This window comes from Muntiacus reevesi, chromosome 5, assembly GCF_963930625.1.
Source record: "Muntiacus reevesi chromosome 5, mMunRee1.1, whole genome shotgun sequence".
Classification (NCBI taxonomy): Eukaryota; Metazoa; Chordata; class Mammalia; order Artiodactyla; family Cervidae; genus Muntiacus; species Muntiacus reevesi.
The window spans coordinates 92,261,558-92,280,351 of record NC_089253.1 but is presented as its reverse complement, the minus strand read 5'-3'; the positions used below and the strand labels follow the sequence as shown (position 1 = coordinate 92,280,351).

The 18,794-nt window shown below is 45.7% G+C and overlaps 1 protein-coding gene across 1 annotated transcript in view; it reads left to right on the top strand.

Moving 5' to 3' along the window:
* Nucleotides 1–18,794, top strand: part of CAMTA1 (calmodulin binding transcription activator 1) — a 943,590-nt gene that overhangs the window by 419,014 nt on the left and 505,782 nt on the right. The window lies entirely within an intron of this gene.

Here is an 18,794-nt window from a genome sequence, read left to right as displayed (position 1 = left end):
TGCCAGCTGGTGGGGGGTGGGACGTGCCATAATGGTGCAAATTCTCACTAATGGTCAGATGTTTTATTCTCCCACATAGCCCCCTCCTCTCCCATCACTCTTCCCTGCCAACCAAAAATATCCTGGGAGCTTCTCTGACTAGCTGTAGGAATTAGCATCTAATGTATTGGATTTCTGAAGTTTGGCACTTCTTTTCCAGGGATTCTAGCCATGCAGGAGGAGTGTCGAGGTTTGTACCCCAGTGCGATGTGCCAGGTGGCCCCAGAGAAACACAGAGGATCCCCAGGACAGTTAGCATGATTTCTGGGGTTCACTTCTCTGCCTTGGTCTCTGCCTTGGTCTCCTCTCCAGAGAAGGTCATAATCCCAGAGGCACAGACTTAGTGGGCCCTGAGCCTCCCCAGTGCAAAAGTGAACTCTTTGCAGCCCCATCAGCCAGGTTACTCTGTCCTCCTGGAGTCGTTGGGGTCACAAAAAAGTCTGACATGACTTAGTGACTAAACAACAATAAACAAGTCCTATAAAACATTTTTCAGCTTCCCTGGTGGCTCAGTGATAAAGAATCTTGCCAATGCAGGAGACATGGGTTTGATCCCTGGGTCAGGTAGGTCCCCTGGAGAAGGAAATGGCAACCCACTCCAGTATTCTTTACCTGGGAAATCCCATGGACAGAGGAGCCTGGCAAAGTACAGTCTATAGAGTCACGAAAGAGTCAGACACAACTTAGCAACTAAAGAACAATAATTGTATCCTATTCCATTATATCAATATACTGTGATTCATTCGCCAAAGCAATTCAGTGAAGCGATTTGTAGGTGGTTCCCACTTTCTCCATCAGAAACTAGGCTGTGGTGAGTATCACTGTTTGTGTAGCTGTCCAGCCCAATTGGTAGGACCAGCCTCCATTCTTTTTTGTTTGTTTTTTTGGCCATACCAGGTATCTTGTGGGATCTTAGTTCCCTGACCAGGGACCAAACCCAGGTCCCCTGCAGTGAAAGCACAGAGCCCTAACCACCAGACTTCCAGGGAATTCCCTCCTGATCCTTTTATGAGCAGCTGTTGTTGTTCAGTCACTCAGTCATGCCCAACTCTTTGTGACCCCACGGACTGCAGCACTCCAGGCTCCCGTCCCTCACTGTCTCCTGGAGTTTGCTCAGACTCATGTTTACTGAATCAATGATGCCATCCCACCATCTCATCCTCTGTTGTCCCTTTCTCCTCTTGCCTTCAATCTTTCCCAACATCAAGGTCTTTTCCAATGAGTTGGCTTTTCACATCAGGTGACCAAAGTATTGGAGCTTCAGCTTCATCAGTCCTTCCAATGAATATTCAAGATTGCTTCCTTTAGGATTGACTGGTTTGATCTCCTTGCAGTCCAAGGGACTCTGAAGAGTCTTCTCCAGCACCACAGTTTGAAAGCATCAGTTCTTCGGCGCTCAGCCTTCTTTATAGTCCAACTCCAGCTGGTTAAATGACTATTTAGTAAATAAGAGATCCTGGGTTTATATCCCAGGGATACCTGGCACAGTTGACTATGGTATAAGCAGTTGACATGGCACTAATTTGCTTTTGGGAACCCATCCCTTTGTAAATGTTAAGTTGCTTACATGTGGTCCAATGTTTTTGGAACTTTCTCAGCTTCCTAAAATGGAGATAATAATTTGCTAGAAGCATCGTGAGGAGTTCTCTCTTGCACCAACAGGGTTATATGCTGCCTGCAGACAGGGACTGCTGTTTCTTTCTGAGCCAAACCTAACCCTGCCCCTCTTTGCCCAGTGTCTTGGGCTTAGTGGACTCCAAGGGTGACTGCTGCCTGCGGGGCGAGAAGGACCCAAGTTAGGAGCCCCAGGCTAGAGGGCTCCATGCCGTGAGCTGCCTTAAGGTCATCTCTGGGCCTTTTACCTCCTTCTCTCAGCCACCTACCTCCCCTGGCAGTGAAACATCGTTTTCTAGTAAATGATGTGTCTGACATTTACCAAATCTTTATGTGACAATTTGGAAGGAACCAGTTGCATTGAACAGCCTTATTAATATTGCAGTGAGGTGATTAGGGGGACATCATGGCTATTGGACCATAGGGCTCTGATTTATGAGCTCGGAAGAGAGGAAGCGAGAGGTCTCTATTGACCAAAACACCTTCAGCACAATTCAGGTTGTAATGAATGAAAGTCAAGGATTTTCCAGATGGTGCAGCCCTGCAACTCGAGGGTGGGGCTGAGTGCTCTCTGAAAGTGTGGACAGCATGTTTCCATTGGGGAGTGTGTTCCCTGGAGGTGGGGGAATTTAGCACCCAGGGCACTTAATGCCTCCCGGGTCGGGGGCAAGATAGAGGACAGCTTTTCCTAGTCTCCATGGTTTGGTTCGCATTGTGAGTCTCTGTGAAATTGTAACCATCTTCCATGGGAAATGGCATAGGACAGTGATCAAAGCATGTTCCTGGAGTGAGACCCACCTACACCAGAATCCTGGTGTCACTTGTACCTGGCTAGAGGACTTGGGCAAATTTTCTAACCGCTGTGAGCCTCAGGCCTCTGACCATGAAGATGAGTGATGGTATTACTTCCTGCCCAGAGTCATTGCACGAATCAAATGGGTGCATACATGTCACACACAGTTTCCGAACCTCACTTAGTGCTCAAGACTTGTTGCCTCTCTCTTTTTTAAAAAAACCATTTATTTATTTGGCCGTGCTGGGTCTTAGTTGTGGCCTGAGGGATCTAGTTCCCTGTCAAGGGATTGAACATTGAGTTGTTATTAATCCCCTGCATTGGGAGCCTGGAGTCTCAGCCACTGGGCCACCAGGGAAGACCCCTCACTGGGGTTGGAAGCAGTCCCTACAGGTCACTGCTGCTCTCAACCCTGGTCGGGAACCCATCGGAGATCTTTCTGAAGACCTTCCATAGTTAAGACACTGCTAGGTTCATAGAAGACCACTCCCCAAATGGATATGGTTTTCACCCAAGGGTTTGCAGCTTTCTGGGGAGGCAGATGCGTGGAACCCACTGGAATAAAAACCAAGGGCCAGTGCAGGGAGGGCTGGGGTTGAGGGACCCTGTGCTTTGGGAGGGTCGAGGTGCCACATTTAATCTCACGCTGGGGAGGGAGGTGGTGGCAGCATTAGAAATGGGCCTCCAAGAACCAAACAGGATTCTGAACTCTGGCCTGGGGAGGAGGAAAGGGACTTTGGGCTAAGGCGACACAGAGACGTGGAGGCCTGAGGTGATGACCTGGGGGCCACTGGGGCTTAAGGCCATGTGTGAAAAAGGGTGGCCAAGTGGGCTGAGCCCAGCTGGCAGAGGGCTGTGGATGCCAAGCTAAGGAACGCTCTGGTGCCAGGGGCGCTGAAAGAGTGTGACTCAGTCCGTCTCTGAGCATGTCCCCGAGTGTGGGGAGCCTCACCCTGGAGGAGGCCATGTTGAGACTCGGTGTCTGGGGCCGGGGGGGAGAGGTGGCTCTAAGATCTAGGGGCGGGGTGGGAGGTGAGGGCAGGGGTCGGCACTCTGGCTGTCTGACCCACCCATCAGAGCATCACCACCCTGTTTGTGCCACCGTCACCAGCTGAAAACCTGACACTTGTACGGGAGGACTTTCTCAAGTCTGTAGAAATTTGTAAGACATGGCCCCTGTTCTCAAGGAAGCAGAAGGCAAGTGCCCGTGAGGCAGGGCCTGCAGCGGCGAAGTGAGGACCAGAGTAGGGGTTGGGGTCCAGTGGGTGCGGGTAGAGAAGAGGAGGGGCGGGGAGGGAGGCAGTCTGTGTCTGGAGGGGAGGAGACCCCGTGCACAGATGGCAGGGAGTCAGTTTATACCTCCCTGAAAATCCAGCTGCTCAATGGGAGAATTGCCCCCTTTCTCTTGTTAGAAAACAGTATATGTTCATTGTGGGAAACTGGGAACCCAGGTAGGTAAAAAGTCCCTGGGGCCACAGAGAACCACTGAGGAAAATGTGGAGCCTGGGACTCATTCTTACTCGTATCCAAATATTCCCTTTAGGGGTTTTGAAAGGCTGACTTGAGTCCAAAGAAAGGCCCCGTGGGCCCCTGGTGGAGAATTCCCTGGGGTTCTTTAACTTCAGGGATGAAGTGTCAGTGTCCCTGGGGAACATGGCCCCTGTGCAGCTGAGTCAACGGGCTGAGGTGTGGGCACCAGCTCTGGCCCAGTGCTCTCTGCCCGGTTTCTCTGGCCCCAAGGCTCCCGGCATCCCACCATGCCCCTAGGGCCTCATCCCATCCCCAGACCACCCCCACCTCCCCGCAGCCCTCCCCAGGTTGACCCTTTCCTCTGAGAAAACTCCTTCTCTGTTGTCTCCTGCCATCTGGAACATCCCTCTGCCTTTCTCTGCCTCATCACCCCTCCATCTGCACCAAAGGTCACTTCCCTGATTCTGTTATTAATCCGGCTGCATTTGCGGGGGTTTTTGTCTTATGTTGGAAAAAAACAAAAAAATCATTGTTCAGGTCATGACGGAGGTAATGGCTGCAAGTCCTGGCTTTGGAGGTGATCATTCCAGCTTTTCTGCCTGGGACCCAGTGAGGGGTCGGGCAGAGAGGGTCATCACTTCTGGGCTCGGGCGCTGGGCAGCTGAGATGGTTTTGGGGTGCACCTGCAGCTCCTGGGCACCAGGCCAGCTAGGCAGGAGAACCGTACCCACGGCTTCCCTGAGAGCCGAGGGTGTAGGCCATCAGAGCCTGTCCTGCTGTGGGCAGATGACATGTTTCCTGCTCCAGGGTCCTCTCTCCTGAGCTCAGAATGAGCCAGCTCCATGCCCACTGCCACTGGGAGCAATCAGCAGTCAGAGTGGGAGGTACCCTTGTGCGCCCAGGAGAGACATGGTGGGCAGAATAGGGGCCGTCGCTGGGTCTCCAGGCGTTTGTATGCAAAAGAAGGCAGATTTGTCCACCTGGGCGGGGGCTCCTAACTCAGGGAACATTTGAGTCTGTGCCCTGAATGAGAGTCCCCCACTGATGTCCCTCCCGTGTGGAGCAGGAGGTCTTGGTTCAGGCCCTTAGGGATCCGCCCAGGCAGCGTCTTTGCCCTGTGATGTGGTTTGAAGATGGGAAGAAGCCAGATGCCGTCCAGGCCAGGTCTGGAGAGGAAGGACGGGCAGGAGAGAGAGGACAGCTGGCTGGCTGGGGGTGGTGGTTGGGGGAGGCGTATCGGGCAGGGAGGGGTGCAGCCATACTCAGCTGTGGGATTTCCAGTCAAAGCCTGTGGGGTCCCAGAATCCTGAGGTGGGGGTGGTGAGGCAGTGTTTGCTCTCCCACCCGACCCTGCTCCGCAGGAAGGGAGGGAGATGAGTTTAGGGGGACTAAGAACAGAGGCTTTTTGGGGTGGTGCGAGTGGAAGGAGAGAACCCTGTGAGCTCAAACAAAGCGAGTGGGGTCCCCTCATGAGGTTACAGGAGCGGGGAGAGCTCAGCTGCCTGGTGTTGTGCTGGGGCTGCACACGGTGCTGGTGGAGGATGTGGCAGGGGTCTGGCATTGTGGGGAGACACCCCCCTCATGGGTGGGGGCCTGTGGAAGGACCCCCAGGCAGAGGATCTCTCCTTGATGCAGAGCCCCTGGCCCTTTGCACAGGTCTGCGGGCTGAGGTTGATTGCTCTGCTGGGGCAGACAGTGTGGTTGACTCCGGGCTCCATTCAAGGTGGAAGGGCCCCTGGACCCCCAAGGCCTGGCTGTGCCTGTGCGGGACTGCGAGGTCAGCCTGAGCAGGGCTTCCAGTCACCTCGGCCAGGAGCAGCCAACATCTGCCTCCAGAAGCTGCCGTCCATCTGATCTGACTACCCTGTTCACGTTAGAACCAGAAGCCTGATTTTCTCCAGATTGCATTTTTCTGTTTCTCACTAAAGGTTGAAAACAAAAAGTTCCTAGGCAGAACAGTTCTATTTCAATGCCCAGAATTCCTATCTTGAGTTATTTTCTTGATATGCTTATCTGTTACGAGTTTTTTACCGATGGATTTCCTCACTAGACTGTAAGCTCCCTGAGGACCAGAGCGTGCCTGTCTGTGCCGTGCTGCACCCCCAGGGCCAACAGTGATGCCGCAGGAAAGGTGTGCTGAGCCGATGGAGAGACCAATGTTTGCGGTGACTTCTTTGGGTCAGCTGGAAGGTGGTCCCGGCTGCTGTTCACGAAATCTCCTCCCTTGGCAGTGCCTTCTCTCTGCCCCTTTCTCTTAATAGTTATGGATTATGGGAAAGAAGAACAAAGCCCATTAAGAGGTTCCCCTACATTTGATTTGAGGAAGTTTTCATCAGAAGGGCTCCATTTATTGGTCTTTAGCGTATAGCTGTATTCCCTTCTCACAAAATGAATATTGCCTTGTCTCCTTGAGAAAAATTGATTTCAACCAGGAAGGAGAATAGCAAACTCCCTCCTCCCCCCTTTCTTCTTCTTCTTCTTCTTTTTTTTTCCTCCCACTGAGACAGAATTTATCTCTTAGGTAGGTGGTGGGGGTGGTGGGGGGGGAACGAATAATTGGACCAGAAGCTAATTCCCAGAGATTCATTGTCTCGGAAGCTCCCGCCAGAACGTGGGAAGCTTGCCTTGAATTGCATGCTAATGATAAATGACAACTCTAACAGACCATCACATTGAGATGTTCGGTCCTTCCTGCTAGGAGCTGACACATTAATTTTCTCTCAGATTTACATTGGATTATTAATAAAATATCAGTGTTGGAAAATGACAGTAAGGGTCTGTGGACGTGCCCGGCTCTATTTAGGGCCAAATGAGAGGTCGGTGGGGTCAAACTTGACCCAGACACCTGGTGGCATTTGAACGATGATGCCCTTTTTTGCTCCTCTGGGCTCACCTCCCAAACCTGGGTTGCAGCCAGAGGCAGGAATGGAAGGTCTGCTTTCTTTCGGATAATATTGAGTCCACAGATGGGGAGGTCATTCATTCTCTCTCCCTCTCACCTTTTTCTCTTTGCTTCCTCAGTGGCCAAACACTTTAAACCAAAGTGATGCTTTCTGCATGTTCTGTTTTCAAGAGAAGAGAGAGGATTTCCTTTGTTCTAGCCACTGAGTTGCTTGATTACCTCACTCGTTGAGCATTTATGGAGTGTTTGCTGTTTACAAGATTTTATGTTGGGGGAGGAGGTATAAGAACAAGACAACCTGGGTGAGGCAGACATGTCACGTCTAAAGTCACCCCACTCTTGGCTTTTTAAAAATCTTTTGGTTGTGCTGGGTCTTCGTTGCTGGTTGGGCTTTTCTTTAGATGCCATGAGCAGGGGCTGCTCTCTAGTTGAGATGCTTGGGCTTCTCACTGCGGTGGTTCCTCTTGTTGTGGAGCACAGGCTCTAGGCACATGGGCTTCAGTAGTTGTGGTACACAGGCTTAGCTCCCCAGCACGTGGGAATCTTCCCGGATCAGGGATGGAACCCATGACTCTTGCATTGGCAGGCAGATTCTTTACCACTGAGCCATCAGGGAGGCCCACTCTGCTTTAAAACCTTCCCATCCCCCCGAAGGTCAAGTTCAGAATTCTTAGAGGAGTGGGGGGCTGCAGGTTGGAGGGCACAACCCCCTGCCCCAACCTAGCCAAGACCCTCCTGGTATACCGTTTTCTGTACCCTCTACTGTTTCTTCCTTGCATTTACCAACGTGTCTGTAGTCATTGATGTCGCCTTGTGTTGCGTGGCAGTGAAGTGAAGTGAAATTTGCTCAGTTGCGTGTCATGCCTGCCTTAAAACCTAGGCTCCTCACTTCTCCTTTATGGCAGGTAACACAGTCGTTACCTGGGTAACCTGTGTCTTTCATCATGCTTAGGACAAAATCCAGCCTCGCTCAGGACCCCTCATCCAGGCCCACCCTGCTCTCTGGCCTCCTCTTCTGCCCGCATGCCCCCACTACTTGCTGCTGCTCTCTGGCCATGCCCCAGGAGCACCGATGGGGCCCCCATCTTATTATCTTCTTTATGAGAAAGCTCTTTCCTGGGGAGCTTCCGCAGGTGAGCCCCTGCCTTCTTCTAGGCTTCTGTTCAGGTGTTCTGTCCTGGGAGAGGTGTCCCCAGGTGCCGTCACCCATCACTGCCAGCTGTCGTAGGATGCGCTCACTGGTGCCCCCTGTCCCTCCCCTCACCCCAGCGTGGGCTCCTGCAGCCCCAGTGCTTCTTGCTCCTCCACCCGCAGGTTCTTCCCACCCGCCCCCTGGCCCCACCCCGAGATTTACAAAGGCGGGGATTTGGACCCCTCTATTCTCGCCAGTACTTAGATCGGCCTTCCGCAAATGCCTGGGCCGTGATAGCTGCTCAGTAAATATTAGTTGAATAAATCACCAAATGTCACAAGAGAATTTCAAGCTGAGTGCCTTGGGAGCTTTAGACATGAAACCATCAGTGAGTCCCTGCAGACCTGCTCTGGAGCGATTCCTAGTCATGACCGTCCCCTGGTCCAGGCAGCCCTTTCTCTTTCGTGACCTCCAGCCACCATTGAAATGTGCAGCTCTGTGGTTAGCAGCCTGCATGTGGACATCCTTGGGAAAGCCACCAGCTTTGCTTCTGAGTTCTGGAAGCTTGAGCTGCCCCCTCCTGCTTTCGGCCCTCCAGGAGGACTGTGGGCCCTGGAGAAGAGTGCCTGGGGGCTACCCGCCAGGGGGAGACCCTGCGTAGGGCCGTAGAGGGCAGGCCTCCACGTGGTCCTGCACATGGCTGACCATGCCCCCACTGGGGTCATCTCTGCCTTTATTCAGAAAAGTGACAGCAATGCCAAGGGGTCCTCCAGCTGGCTGTGGGAGCGACTTCTGGGATCAACTCATCGAAGCCAGTGCAGGCAGGCGCAGCAGCCATGCCGGTGTGGCTCGCGGGGGGCTCTCAGGCATATGAATCTCCCCAGCCGTTTGTCCCCTGATAAGAAAGCCTCTTTTATGATTTTCAATTTGCCCTTATTCTGATGAAAAGGAGCCAGGGTTGGACCGCCCAAGACGGAGCTAATCAAATAAAGCAAATTGGTGTTACCTTCTCCTCGTCCTTATTATTTCTATGGCTCCAGCTGGAATTTATTATGAAAAGCAATTGGTTTTCATATCTGGCAGATTGCAGCCCAGGCCGGGCCTGACAGCCCTTTCTTCCTGATCGTTCCATAAATAGCCCAGAGTGGCCAGACTGGGGCAGGGGAGGGGAGGACACAGGCTGGTCCCCACCCGCTCCCTTGCTCCTGATCCCCCAAATTGTGAAGACCCTATAAACAAGGCAGAAGAAGAGGCCGGGTTGAAAGGTAATAAGCCAGCCCCTTCCCGTGAGACTTGAGCTGTCGCCATGGAGTCTCGGGGTTCCCTTCGGCGTCCCGTCAACCTTGCTATGCTCTCGCCATCAATTACCACTCTCGCTGGGTTTGTGTGCGAGGGAGATAAGCAGGGGAGACATTCCTTTTCCAGGTTTCTTTCCTCCCCTTGCAACAAAAGGAAGAACTATAGGAACAATTTAAATCAAGCTCAAATGATCCTTTCTTTGTATGAAGCGTTTGAATGGTTCCCGGGGGGTTCTGAAAATGCCCTGGCTCGTTGCTGCTAGAGAAGGAGAGAGGGTCCCTGGGATGTGCTGGGGATTCAGAGCAAGATGCTGGGAAGGGGTGCAGTGGGTGGCTTGCTGCTTCTGCCCATACGAGCTGTGTGACCTTGGGAAAGTTAATTCCTTTCGCTGTGCCTCAGACCTTCTCATCTGGAAAACGAGGGTAACAATACCTACCCACGAAAGTGGTTGTGGGATTAGGTTGAGAAATGGGTGTAAAGGGCTTTCCCCTGTGTCTGAAACACCATAAACAGAGCCTCTTGTTGTCATAGTAATTGTTGCCATGCTTATTATTGACATTTTGGACCAGGCTGTGTACTTGTAATGGTGCATTTAAATCAGGTCGTTCTGTGTCGGGAAGATCAGGAAGAAAGGTGTGGGTACATAAATATGTGAGCTGCAATTAGGGGTGGCATTTCTCATTTCCTAACTGCCCACAGGAACGGAGATTTAGCACTGTTTCAGGAGTAACAGCCATGGCTCCCAGACACTGCATTTGCGCCTTGTCACAGGGGCCTGTTTTACATTTGGGGTCAGGGCCGGGAGTCCATTAGAGCTGCATGGGCAGCATTTTCCTATAGCCAGTCCCTGCCGTGTGCCTCACTGTGGCAGGGATGTGACCAAAGGCAAGGACAAGAACAGAAGAGTCTGCCCGGGGCTTGGGTTCCAGCCGGATACAGGGAAGTTCTTTGGAGATGCTTACTGTTTTAGAAGTCACCCAGACATTGTTCGTATAGTCAAGGCTATGGTCTTTCCAGTAGTTATGTATGGATGTGAGAGCTGGACCATAAGAAGGCTGAGCACAGAAGAATGATGCTTTCAAACTGGGGTGCTGGAGTAGACTCTTGAGAGTCCCTTGGATAATAAGGAGATCAAACCAGGCAATCTTAAAGGAAATCAACCTTGAACACTCATTGGAAGGAATGATGCTGAAGCTGAAGCTCCAGTACTTTGGCTGTGTGTGCTGTGCTTAGTCATTCAGTCATGTCTGACTCTTTGCAAACCCATGGACTGCCACCTGCCAGGCTCCTCTGTCCTCCAGTCAAGATTACTGGAATATTGTAAAGTAATTAGCCTCCAATGAAATTTTTTTTTTTTTTAAAGGTGAAAAAAAAAAAAAAAAAAAGAATACTGAAGTGGCTTGCCAGGCCCTCCTTCAGGGGATCTTCCCAACCCAGGGATTGAACCCTTGTCTCTTATGTCTCCCACATTGGCGGGCAGGTTCATTACCACTAGGGCCACCTGGGAAGCCCGTTTCCTGCAGGGAACCCTGCAAAAGGGAACTGAGTTTATTATCATCAGGAGTCATGAAGAATATGTATTCTATGGCCTGCAGCATGCTGGGCAGCTTGTATATGTTGTGTCTCCTTCGACAGAGAGGTCAAGTGATTTGTTCAAGGTCACACAGCTCATCAGGAACTGAGTCAAGACTTAAGATGTTACCAAGGGTTTGCTCTAAATCCCATCAGCATCTTCTTTTTAAAAACTTCTTATTATGGAAAATTTCAAATATCTGCAAATGTGGAAAGACTAGTATAATCAATTCCATATACTTATCACCCACTTTCAACTGTGGGAGACAGCAGACAACCAGTCTTGTCTCAACCACATACACACACCTCACCATGCATATTATTTTGAAGCACACTTTATTTTAGACTGTATAATTTCATCAGTGAATATTACAGTATATATCTCTAATACATATAGGCATCTCTCTGTCTCTGTCTCTCTCTCTATATATATAAATGTGTGTGTATATAGCTCAGTCATGTCCGACTCTTTGCTACTCCATGGACTGCAGCCCAGTAGGCTTCTCTGTCCATGGGATTTTCCAGGCAAGAATACTGGATTGGGTTGCCATTTTCTTCTCCAGGGGATCTTTATGGGTCAGGGGTTGAACACATATCTCTTGCATCTCCTGCAAGAGATGCAGTTGGAGTCTTTATCTGAGCCACCTGGGAAGCCCTGATGTATATGTGCATTTGCACAGTTGCTCAGTCATGGCTGACTCTTTGTGACCCCATGGACTGTAGCCCATAAAGTTCCTTTGTCCATGGTATTTGCCAGGAAAGAACAGTGGAGTGGGCTGCTATTTCCTTCTCTAGTATCTGAACATGATCACCTTAAAAATACTTCTGCACTACAATTGTCTCTCTAAACATTAGTAATAATTCTAAACATCATTAAGTATCCAGTCATTGTTCAAAATTCCAATTTTGCAAAAATACCCCATCCTTTTTTTTTCAAAGTTTGACTCAGTATCCAAGTAAGGTTTATACATTGTGACTGGTTGATTTATCTCTTTGTCTCTTTTACTCTATATGTTCCCACTTCCTCCACTCTACTCTTTTTGTCACTGAATTTGTTGAAGAAGTCAGGTCATTTGTCCTATAGAGATTCCTACAGTCTGGATTTTGCTGTCTATATTCCCAAGGTGTCCTTTTTACTGTGTTTATCTGCCATCTGTAGAGCTGATAAAATGGGAGTTAGTTTAGGAGATCAGAATAATTTCAAGCTTTTCCTTTTTCTTTTTGATACAGCAAAATGTTCTTCCATTGGGGACACACACTATCTGATTGTCTTTCTTTTGTGATGTCAGTCACTGTTGATAACCCATTAATTCCTTGTTGCTGTTGTTTTTCAGTCACCAAGTTGTGTCTGACTCTTTGCAACTCCATGGACTTTAGCATAGCAGGCTCCTCTGTCTTCTACTATCTCTCAGAGTTTGCTCAAATTCATGCCGATTAAATGGTGGTGGTGCTATCTAACTATCTCATCCTCTGCTGCCTCCTTCTCCTTTTGCTTTTAATCTTTCCCAGAACCAGGATCTTTTCCAATGAGCTGCTTCTTCTTGTCAGGTGGCCAAACTATTGGAGCTTCAGCTTCAGCAACAATCCTTCCAATGAATATTCAGGGTTGATTTCCTTTCAGTTCAGTTCAGCTCAGTCATGTCCGACTCTTTGCAATCCCATGGACTGCAGCACACCAGGCTTCCCTGTCCATTACCAACTCCTGGAGCATACTCAAACTCATGTCCATCGAATTGGTGATGCCATCAAACAATCTCATTCTCTGTCATCACCTTCTCCTACTACCTTCAAACTTTCCCAGCATCAGAGTCTTTTCTAATGAGTCAGTTCTTGGCATCAAGTGGCCAAAATGTTGGAGTTTCAGCTTCAACATCAGCCCTTCCAGTGAACACTCAGGACTGATTTCCTTTAGGATGGACTGGTAGGATCTCCTTGCAGTCCAAGGGACTCTCAAGAATCTTCTCCAACACCACAGTTCAAAAGCATCAATTCTTTGGCACTCAGCTTTCTTTATAGTCCAACTCTCACATCCATACATGACTACTGGAAAAACCATAGACCTCAGAAGATGAACCTTTGTTGGCAAAGTAATGTCTCTGCTTTTTAATATGCTGTCTAGGTTGGTCATAACTTTTCTTCCAAGGAGTAAGCATCTCTTTATTTCATGGCTGCAGTCACCATCTGCAGTGATTTTGGAGCCCCCAAAAATAAAGTCTGTCACTGTTTCCACTGTTTCTCCATCTATTTGCCATGAAGTGATGGGAGCGGATGCCATGATCATAGTTTTCTGAATGTTGAGCTTTAAGACAGCTTTTTCACTCTCCTCTTTCACTTTCATCAAGAGGCTCTTTAGTTCTTCTTCACTTTTGCCATAAGGAGGTTATTGATATTTCTCCCAGCAATTTTAACATCCTCCAATAATCAGTTAGTTTTTTGCTTGTGTGCTTTAAGATCATATATGAACTTGTGGATTTAAATATATTTAAGAGGTTTTAATCCATTGGAGTTACTACTGTTATTGATGTTCAAATTGTCCCATCTTTTGTCAGTGGGAGCCTCTTCAAGTTGGTTCTTGACCAACTTGAGTCCTTTTTGCTTGATTTTTAAGTCTTTGATATAGTTTAAATTATACCTAACAGTGAAACAATATTTTCCCTCTAAGATGAAGAATAAAACAAGAGTGTTTATTCTTACCACTTCTATTTAGCATTGTACTGGAGGTTCTAGCCAGTGCAATAAGGCAAGAAAAATGAATTGAAGCTATCTAGAATAGAAAAGAAGAGTGAAACAATATTTATTCACAAATGACTTTATTATATATGTAGGCTATCTACAGGAATCTACAAAAAGTTCCTAGCACTAATAAATAAGTTTAGAAGGTCACTGGATACAAGATCAATATACAAAAATCAATTGTATTTCTATACAATGAAATGAGCAATCCAAAGATGAAATTAAGAAAGCAATTCCATTCATAGTAGCATCCAAAAGAACAAAGTACTTAGATTAATTTACAGAGTGTAAAACCTGTACTACAGAGTCTTACAGAGAGACATTAAAGATTTATGTAAATGGAAAGACAGTCTCTGTTCTGTGATTGGAAGCAATTAGAACAGTCAATATTGTGAAGATGGCACTTATTTCCAAACTGATTTCAAGATTGAACGCAACCCCTATAAAAATTCCTATGGGCTTGTGTGTTGTTGTTGCAGAAATTGTCAAATGAATCTTTTTTTAAAAATTGAAGTATAGGTAATGTATAATAATATATATAAATGTATATAATAGTATATAAGTTACAGATGTTCAATATAGTGATTCACAACTTTTAAGAGTTATACTCCATTTGGAATTATTATAAAAGTTTGAATAGTCCATGTGTTGTACAGTACATCCCTGTAACTTGTTTTATATGTAATGGTTTGTATCTCTAATTCCTCACCCCTATATTGCCTTTTGCCCCTTCCCTCTTCCCACTGGTAACCACTAAAAGTTGTTCTCTGTATCTGTGAGTCTGCTTTTTTTTTATTGTATTCAATAGTTTGTTGTATTTTCTAGATTTGATGTATAAGTAATATCATACAGTATTTGTCTTTGTGATATTTCACTTAGTATAATGCTTCTCAAGTCCATGCATGTTGCTGCAAATGGCAAAACTTCATTCTTTTTGTGACTGATATATATATGATATATATGTTTGTGATATATATTTATATGTATCAGTCAACATCTTTTTAATGTATTCATCTGTGATGGGCACTTAGGTTGCTTCCCTATCTTGACTATTGTAAATAATACTGCTATGAACATTGGGGTTCATATGTCTTTCTGAATTAGTATTTTTGTTTTCTATCAGTTATATACCCAGGAGTGGAATTGCTGGGTTATACAGTAGGTCTATTTTTGGTGTTTTGAGAAATCTCCATACTGTTTTCCATGGTGACTGCATCAGTTTGCATTCTCACCAAGACTATACGAGAGTTCCCTTTTTCCACATCCTTGCCACCGTTTGTTATTTGTGTTCTTTTTGATCATGGTCATTCTTACTCATGTGACATGCTATCTCATTGTGGCTTTGATTTGCATTTCCCTTATGATTAGTGGTATTGAGATCTTTTCATGTGCCCATTGCCCATCTGCATTTCTTCTTTGGAAAAATATCTATTCAGGTCATCTGCCCATTTTTAAATTGGTTTTTTTTTAATTTTTTTGATGTTGAGTTGCATGAGCTATTTCTATTTGCTGGATATTAACCCTTTATTGGTCATATAATTTGCAAATAGTTTTTACTCTAAGTCCTCCAACTTTGTTCTTATTTTTCAAAAAATTTTTAGCTATTTTAGGCTTGTTGTATTTCTGTATATATTTTAAGATTTCTTTTCATTAACAAAATGGAAAGAAAAAAACTAACCTTAAAATGTATACAGAAATATTAAAGACCTAGGATAGCCAAAACAATTTTGAGAAATAAGAACAAAGTTTGAGGACTATACCCTGACTTTAAAACTTGCTATAAAGTTGCAACAATGAAGACATTATACTATTGACATAAAGATAAAAAGTAGAGTAGAATATGAAGTCCAGAAATAAAACCTTATGTTTATGGTCAATTTATTTTCAACAAAGGTACAAAAGCAATTCAGTGGGGGAAAAGAGAGCCCTTAAAAAAAAAAACAGAAAACAAACAGTACTGGGACAATTGAATATGCATGTGCCCCAAACCAATTTAGGCCTTTACCTCACACTGTACACAAAAATGAACTCAAACACATCATTGACTTTAACGTAAGAGGTAAAAGTATGAAACTCTTAGAGGAAAATGCAAGAGAAGATTTTTGTAACCTTGGATTAGGCAAAACATTCTTAGGTATGACACTAAAGTGAAAGTGTTAGTTGCTCAGTCATGTCTGACTCTTTGTGACCCCAAGGACTGTAACCTGCCAGGCTCCTCTGTCCTTGGGATTTCCCAGGCAAGAATACTGGAGTGGGTAGCCATTCCCTTCTCCAGGGGATCTTCCTGACCCAGGGATCAAACCCAGGTCTCTTGCATTGCAGGCAGATGTCAGGGAAACCCCATGACATTAAAAGCATGATTCATACAAGAAAAAATTGATAAGTTGGACTCCATAAAAATTGAAACCCTTTGCTCCTTAAAAGAAACAATTTTTAAAAAGAAGAATCATAGATTGGGAGAAAATATTTGCAAATCACATATCTGATGAAGGACTTGTAACCAGATTTTATGTAAATAACCCTTACAACTCAAAAAGAAGAAGACAAACAACTAAATTAAAAATGGGCAAAGGATTCAAATAGACATTTTATCAAAGAAATTACATGAATTGCTAATAAGGACATGAAAAGATGCTCAACATCATTAGTCATTAGAGAAATGCAAATTAAAACCCTACCACACACCCACTAGGATGGCTACAATCCAAAAGACAGACAATGCCAACTGTTGGGGAGGGTAGGGAGACTTTGCAACTCTCATATGTTTCTCATGGGAATGTAAAATTGTGCAATCTCTTTGGAAAACAGTCTGGCAGCTTTATTTTTATGTGATCAGATATACCTTTCACACTTTGTTACTAGATTTTTTGAAATTATGTTTAGGAAAGTTTTTTAACTTAAAGTTTTCTAACCCACTTTCAGGTTAGAGAAATTCACCTGCATTTTCTTCTAGAGTTAGGTATGATTATATTTATTGCATTTAAATCTCTGGTCCATTTGGAATTTATGCCACTGTAAGGTGTGAAGGATCCATTCAGTTTTATCTTTTTCCACATGCCAACATCACTTATTAAAAAGTCAGTCTCCCTCCCCCACTGACTTGAGATGCCTCCTTTATTATATATTAAATTTATGTGTATAAGTGAGACTGTTTCTGGAGTTTCTGTTCTGTTCTGTTGGCTACTTATTTGTATGATGATTCCATACTTTTTAAAATATAGAGGCTTTACAGAATGTGTTAATAGCTGTTAGGACAGGCCTCTATACCTTAGTCCTCCTTATTGAAGTTTTTCCGGCTGTCTTTGGTGTTTCTTTCCCCTCCTGATGAATTTGATAATACATTGTTCTAGACACAGAAAAAGTACTCTGTTGGGATTCTTATTTCCATTATGTTACATTGATAAATTAACTTTGGGAAGATTGACATTTTTATGATCCTCACACTTCCTAACCAAGAACATGTTACTCTTCTTCATTTATTGAAAACTACTTTTGTGTCTTTTTGATATTTATAGTTTTTGTCCTTAGGTTTTGGGAATTTCTTATTAAATGTATGCCTAGGTATTTAATTTTCTTTTTCTCTCAATTAATGGAGTCTTCTGACATTCCTTCTGTCTTGTGTGTGTGCAAACATGTTGGTATGTGTATCTGACACACACACACACACATATATAAGCTATTATATAAGCACATATCTATTTTACAGATGATGTATCTTAATTTTACACCTATGTCTTTACTTCGATGATCTGCAGTAGTTTTTCCATTGATCTCATAATCTTTTTACTATATTGTACAGAGCATTATTGGCTTTGATAACTATTAATTTCTTAGATTAAAATGTTTCTTTCTTAATTTTATTTTTCATTAGAGAATAATTACTTTATGATATTGTGATGGTTTCTGCCATGCAGCAACATGAATCAGCCATAGGTATACGTATGTCCCCTCCCTCTTAAACCTCCCTCCCACCTCCCACCCCTCTAGGTTGTCACAGAGCACGGCCTTTCCCTGAGTCATACAGCCAAATCCCCCTGGCGATCTACTTTACATACAGTAATGTATATGTTTCAGTTCTGCTCTCTCAAATCATCCCATCTTCTGTCTCCCCCACTGTGTCCACAAGTTCGTTCTCTATGTCTGCACCTCTGTTGCTGCCCTTTAGATAGGTTATCCGATTGAAAGGTTTCTTGCCTAGAAACCTCCCTGGTGAGAATGAAGCTCCTGGATGTTCACCTTTCTTCTTTTAATGTTCCCCTCCCTGCTGCCATGGAGGACTTGGATTGTTTTTCCCAGACTCTCTTAGACTGTCACTGCTAGTTCAGTTTCTCTCAGTTGGGGCTCCTGAGACAAGGATTTCAGTACAGGCAGTTTATTTGACAGGTGGTCCCAGGAAACACTGGAGGAGGAGTCTGAACATGAGAGAGGAAGGGGAGGCATTAAAAAAAAAAAAAGTACTTTTCCCCAGCATGTCACCATCATGGGTGACTGGAGCGTATAAGGAGGTCTGGATGGCTTCCATATTATTCCACCCAGACAGGAAGTGAGGAAGCCTGGAAGGAAACCACCAAGTCCTCATCTGCTGGATGAAGGGTGCTTTCAGGGCATCAGGATTCCCCCAGCCAGGAGGGCAGAACTAGGATTCAAACCTGGACTGGCAGTCTATGCCTCAGAGGAAGCTCTGGAGTCACAGTGATTCCAAGTGACTTCTGCTCGGTCACTTTCTGGCTAGAAAGAGTTGATTTCCTCATCTTTATGTTGGGGATGGTGATAGTAGCTACTTCATAGGGTTGCCATGAGGATGAAAAAAATGACATAGATAAAGAAGTATATGTAGATACAGATACAGGCGTAGACATAGATTCAGATACAGACGTGGGTGTAGACATAGATATAGGTATAGATGTAGACAGGGGTGGAGAGACAGATGTGGCTATAGGCATGGATACAGATGCAGATATAGGAGATGGCTACCAACTCCAGTATTCTTGCCTGGAAAATTCCATGGGACCTAGAGCCTGGTGGGCTACCATCCACAGGGTTGCAAAGAGTTGGACACGGCTGAGTGACTTGAGCACAAATGTAGCTGTGGATGTAGAAATAGAAACAAACCTAGACCGCACATGGCGTGCTCCCCCTAGAGCTGGTGCTCACTGGGAGCTGGTAACATAAAAGAAAACACTGATTTTTCTGTGCATCTTCCTTGCAGTTGCATCACCCTCTGTCCTCAAGTCCATTCC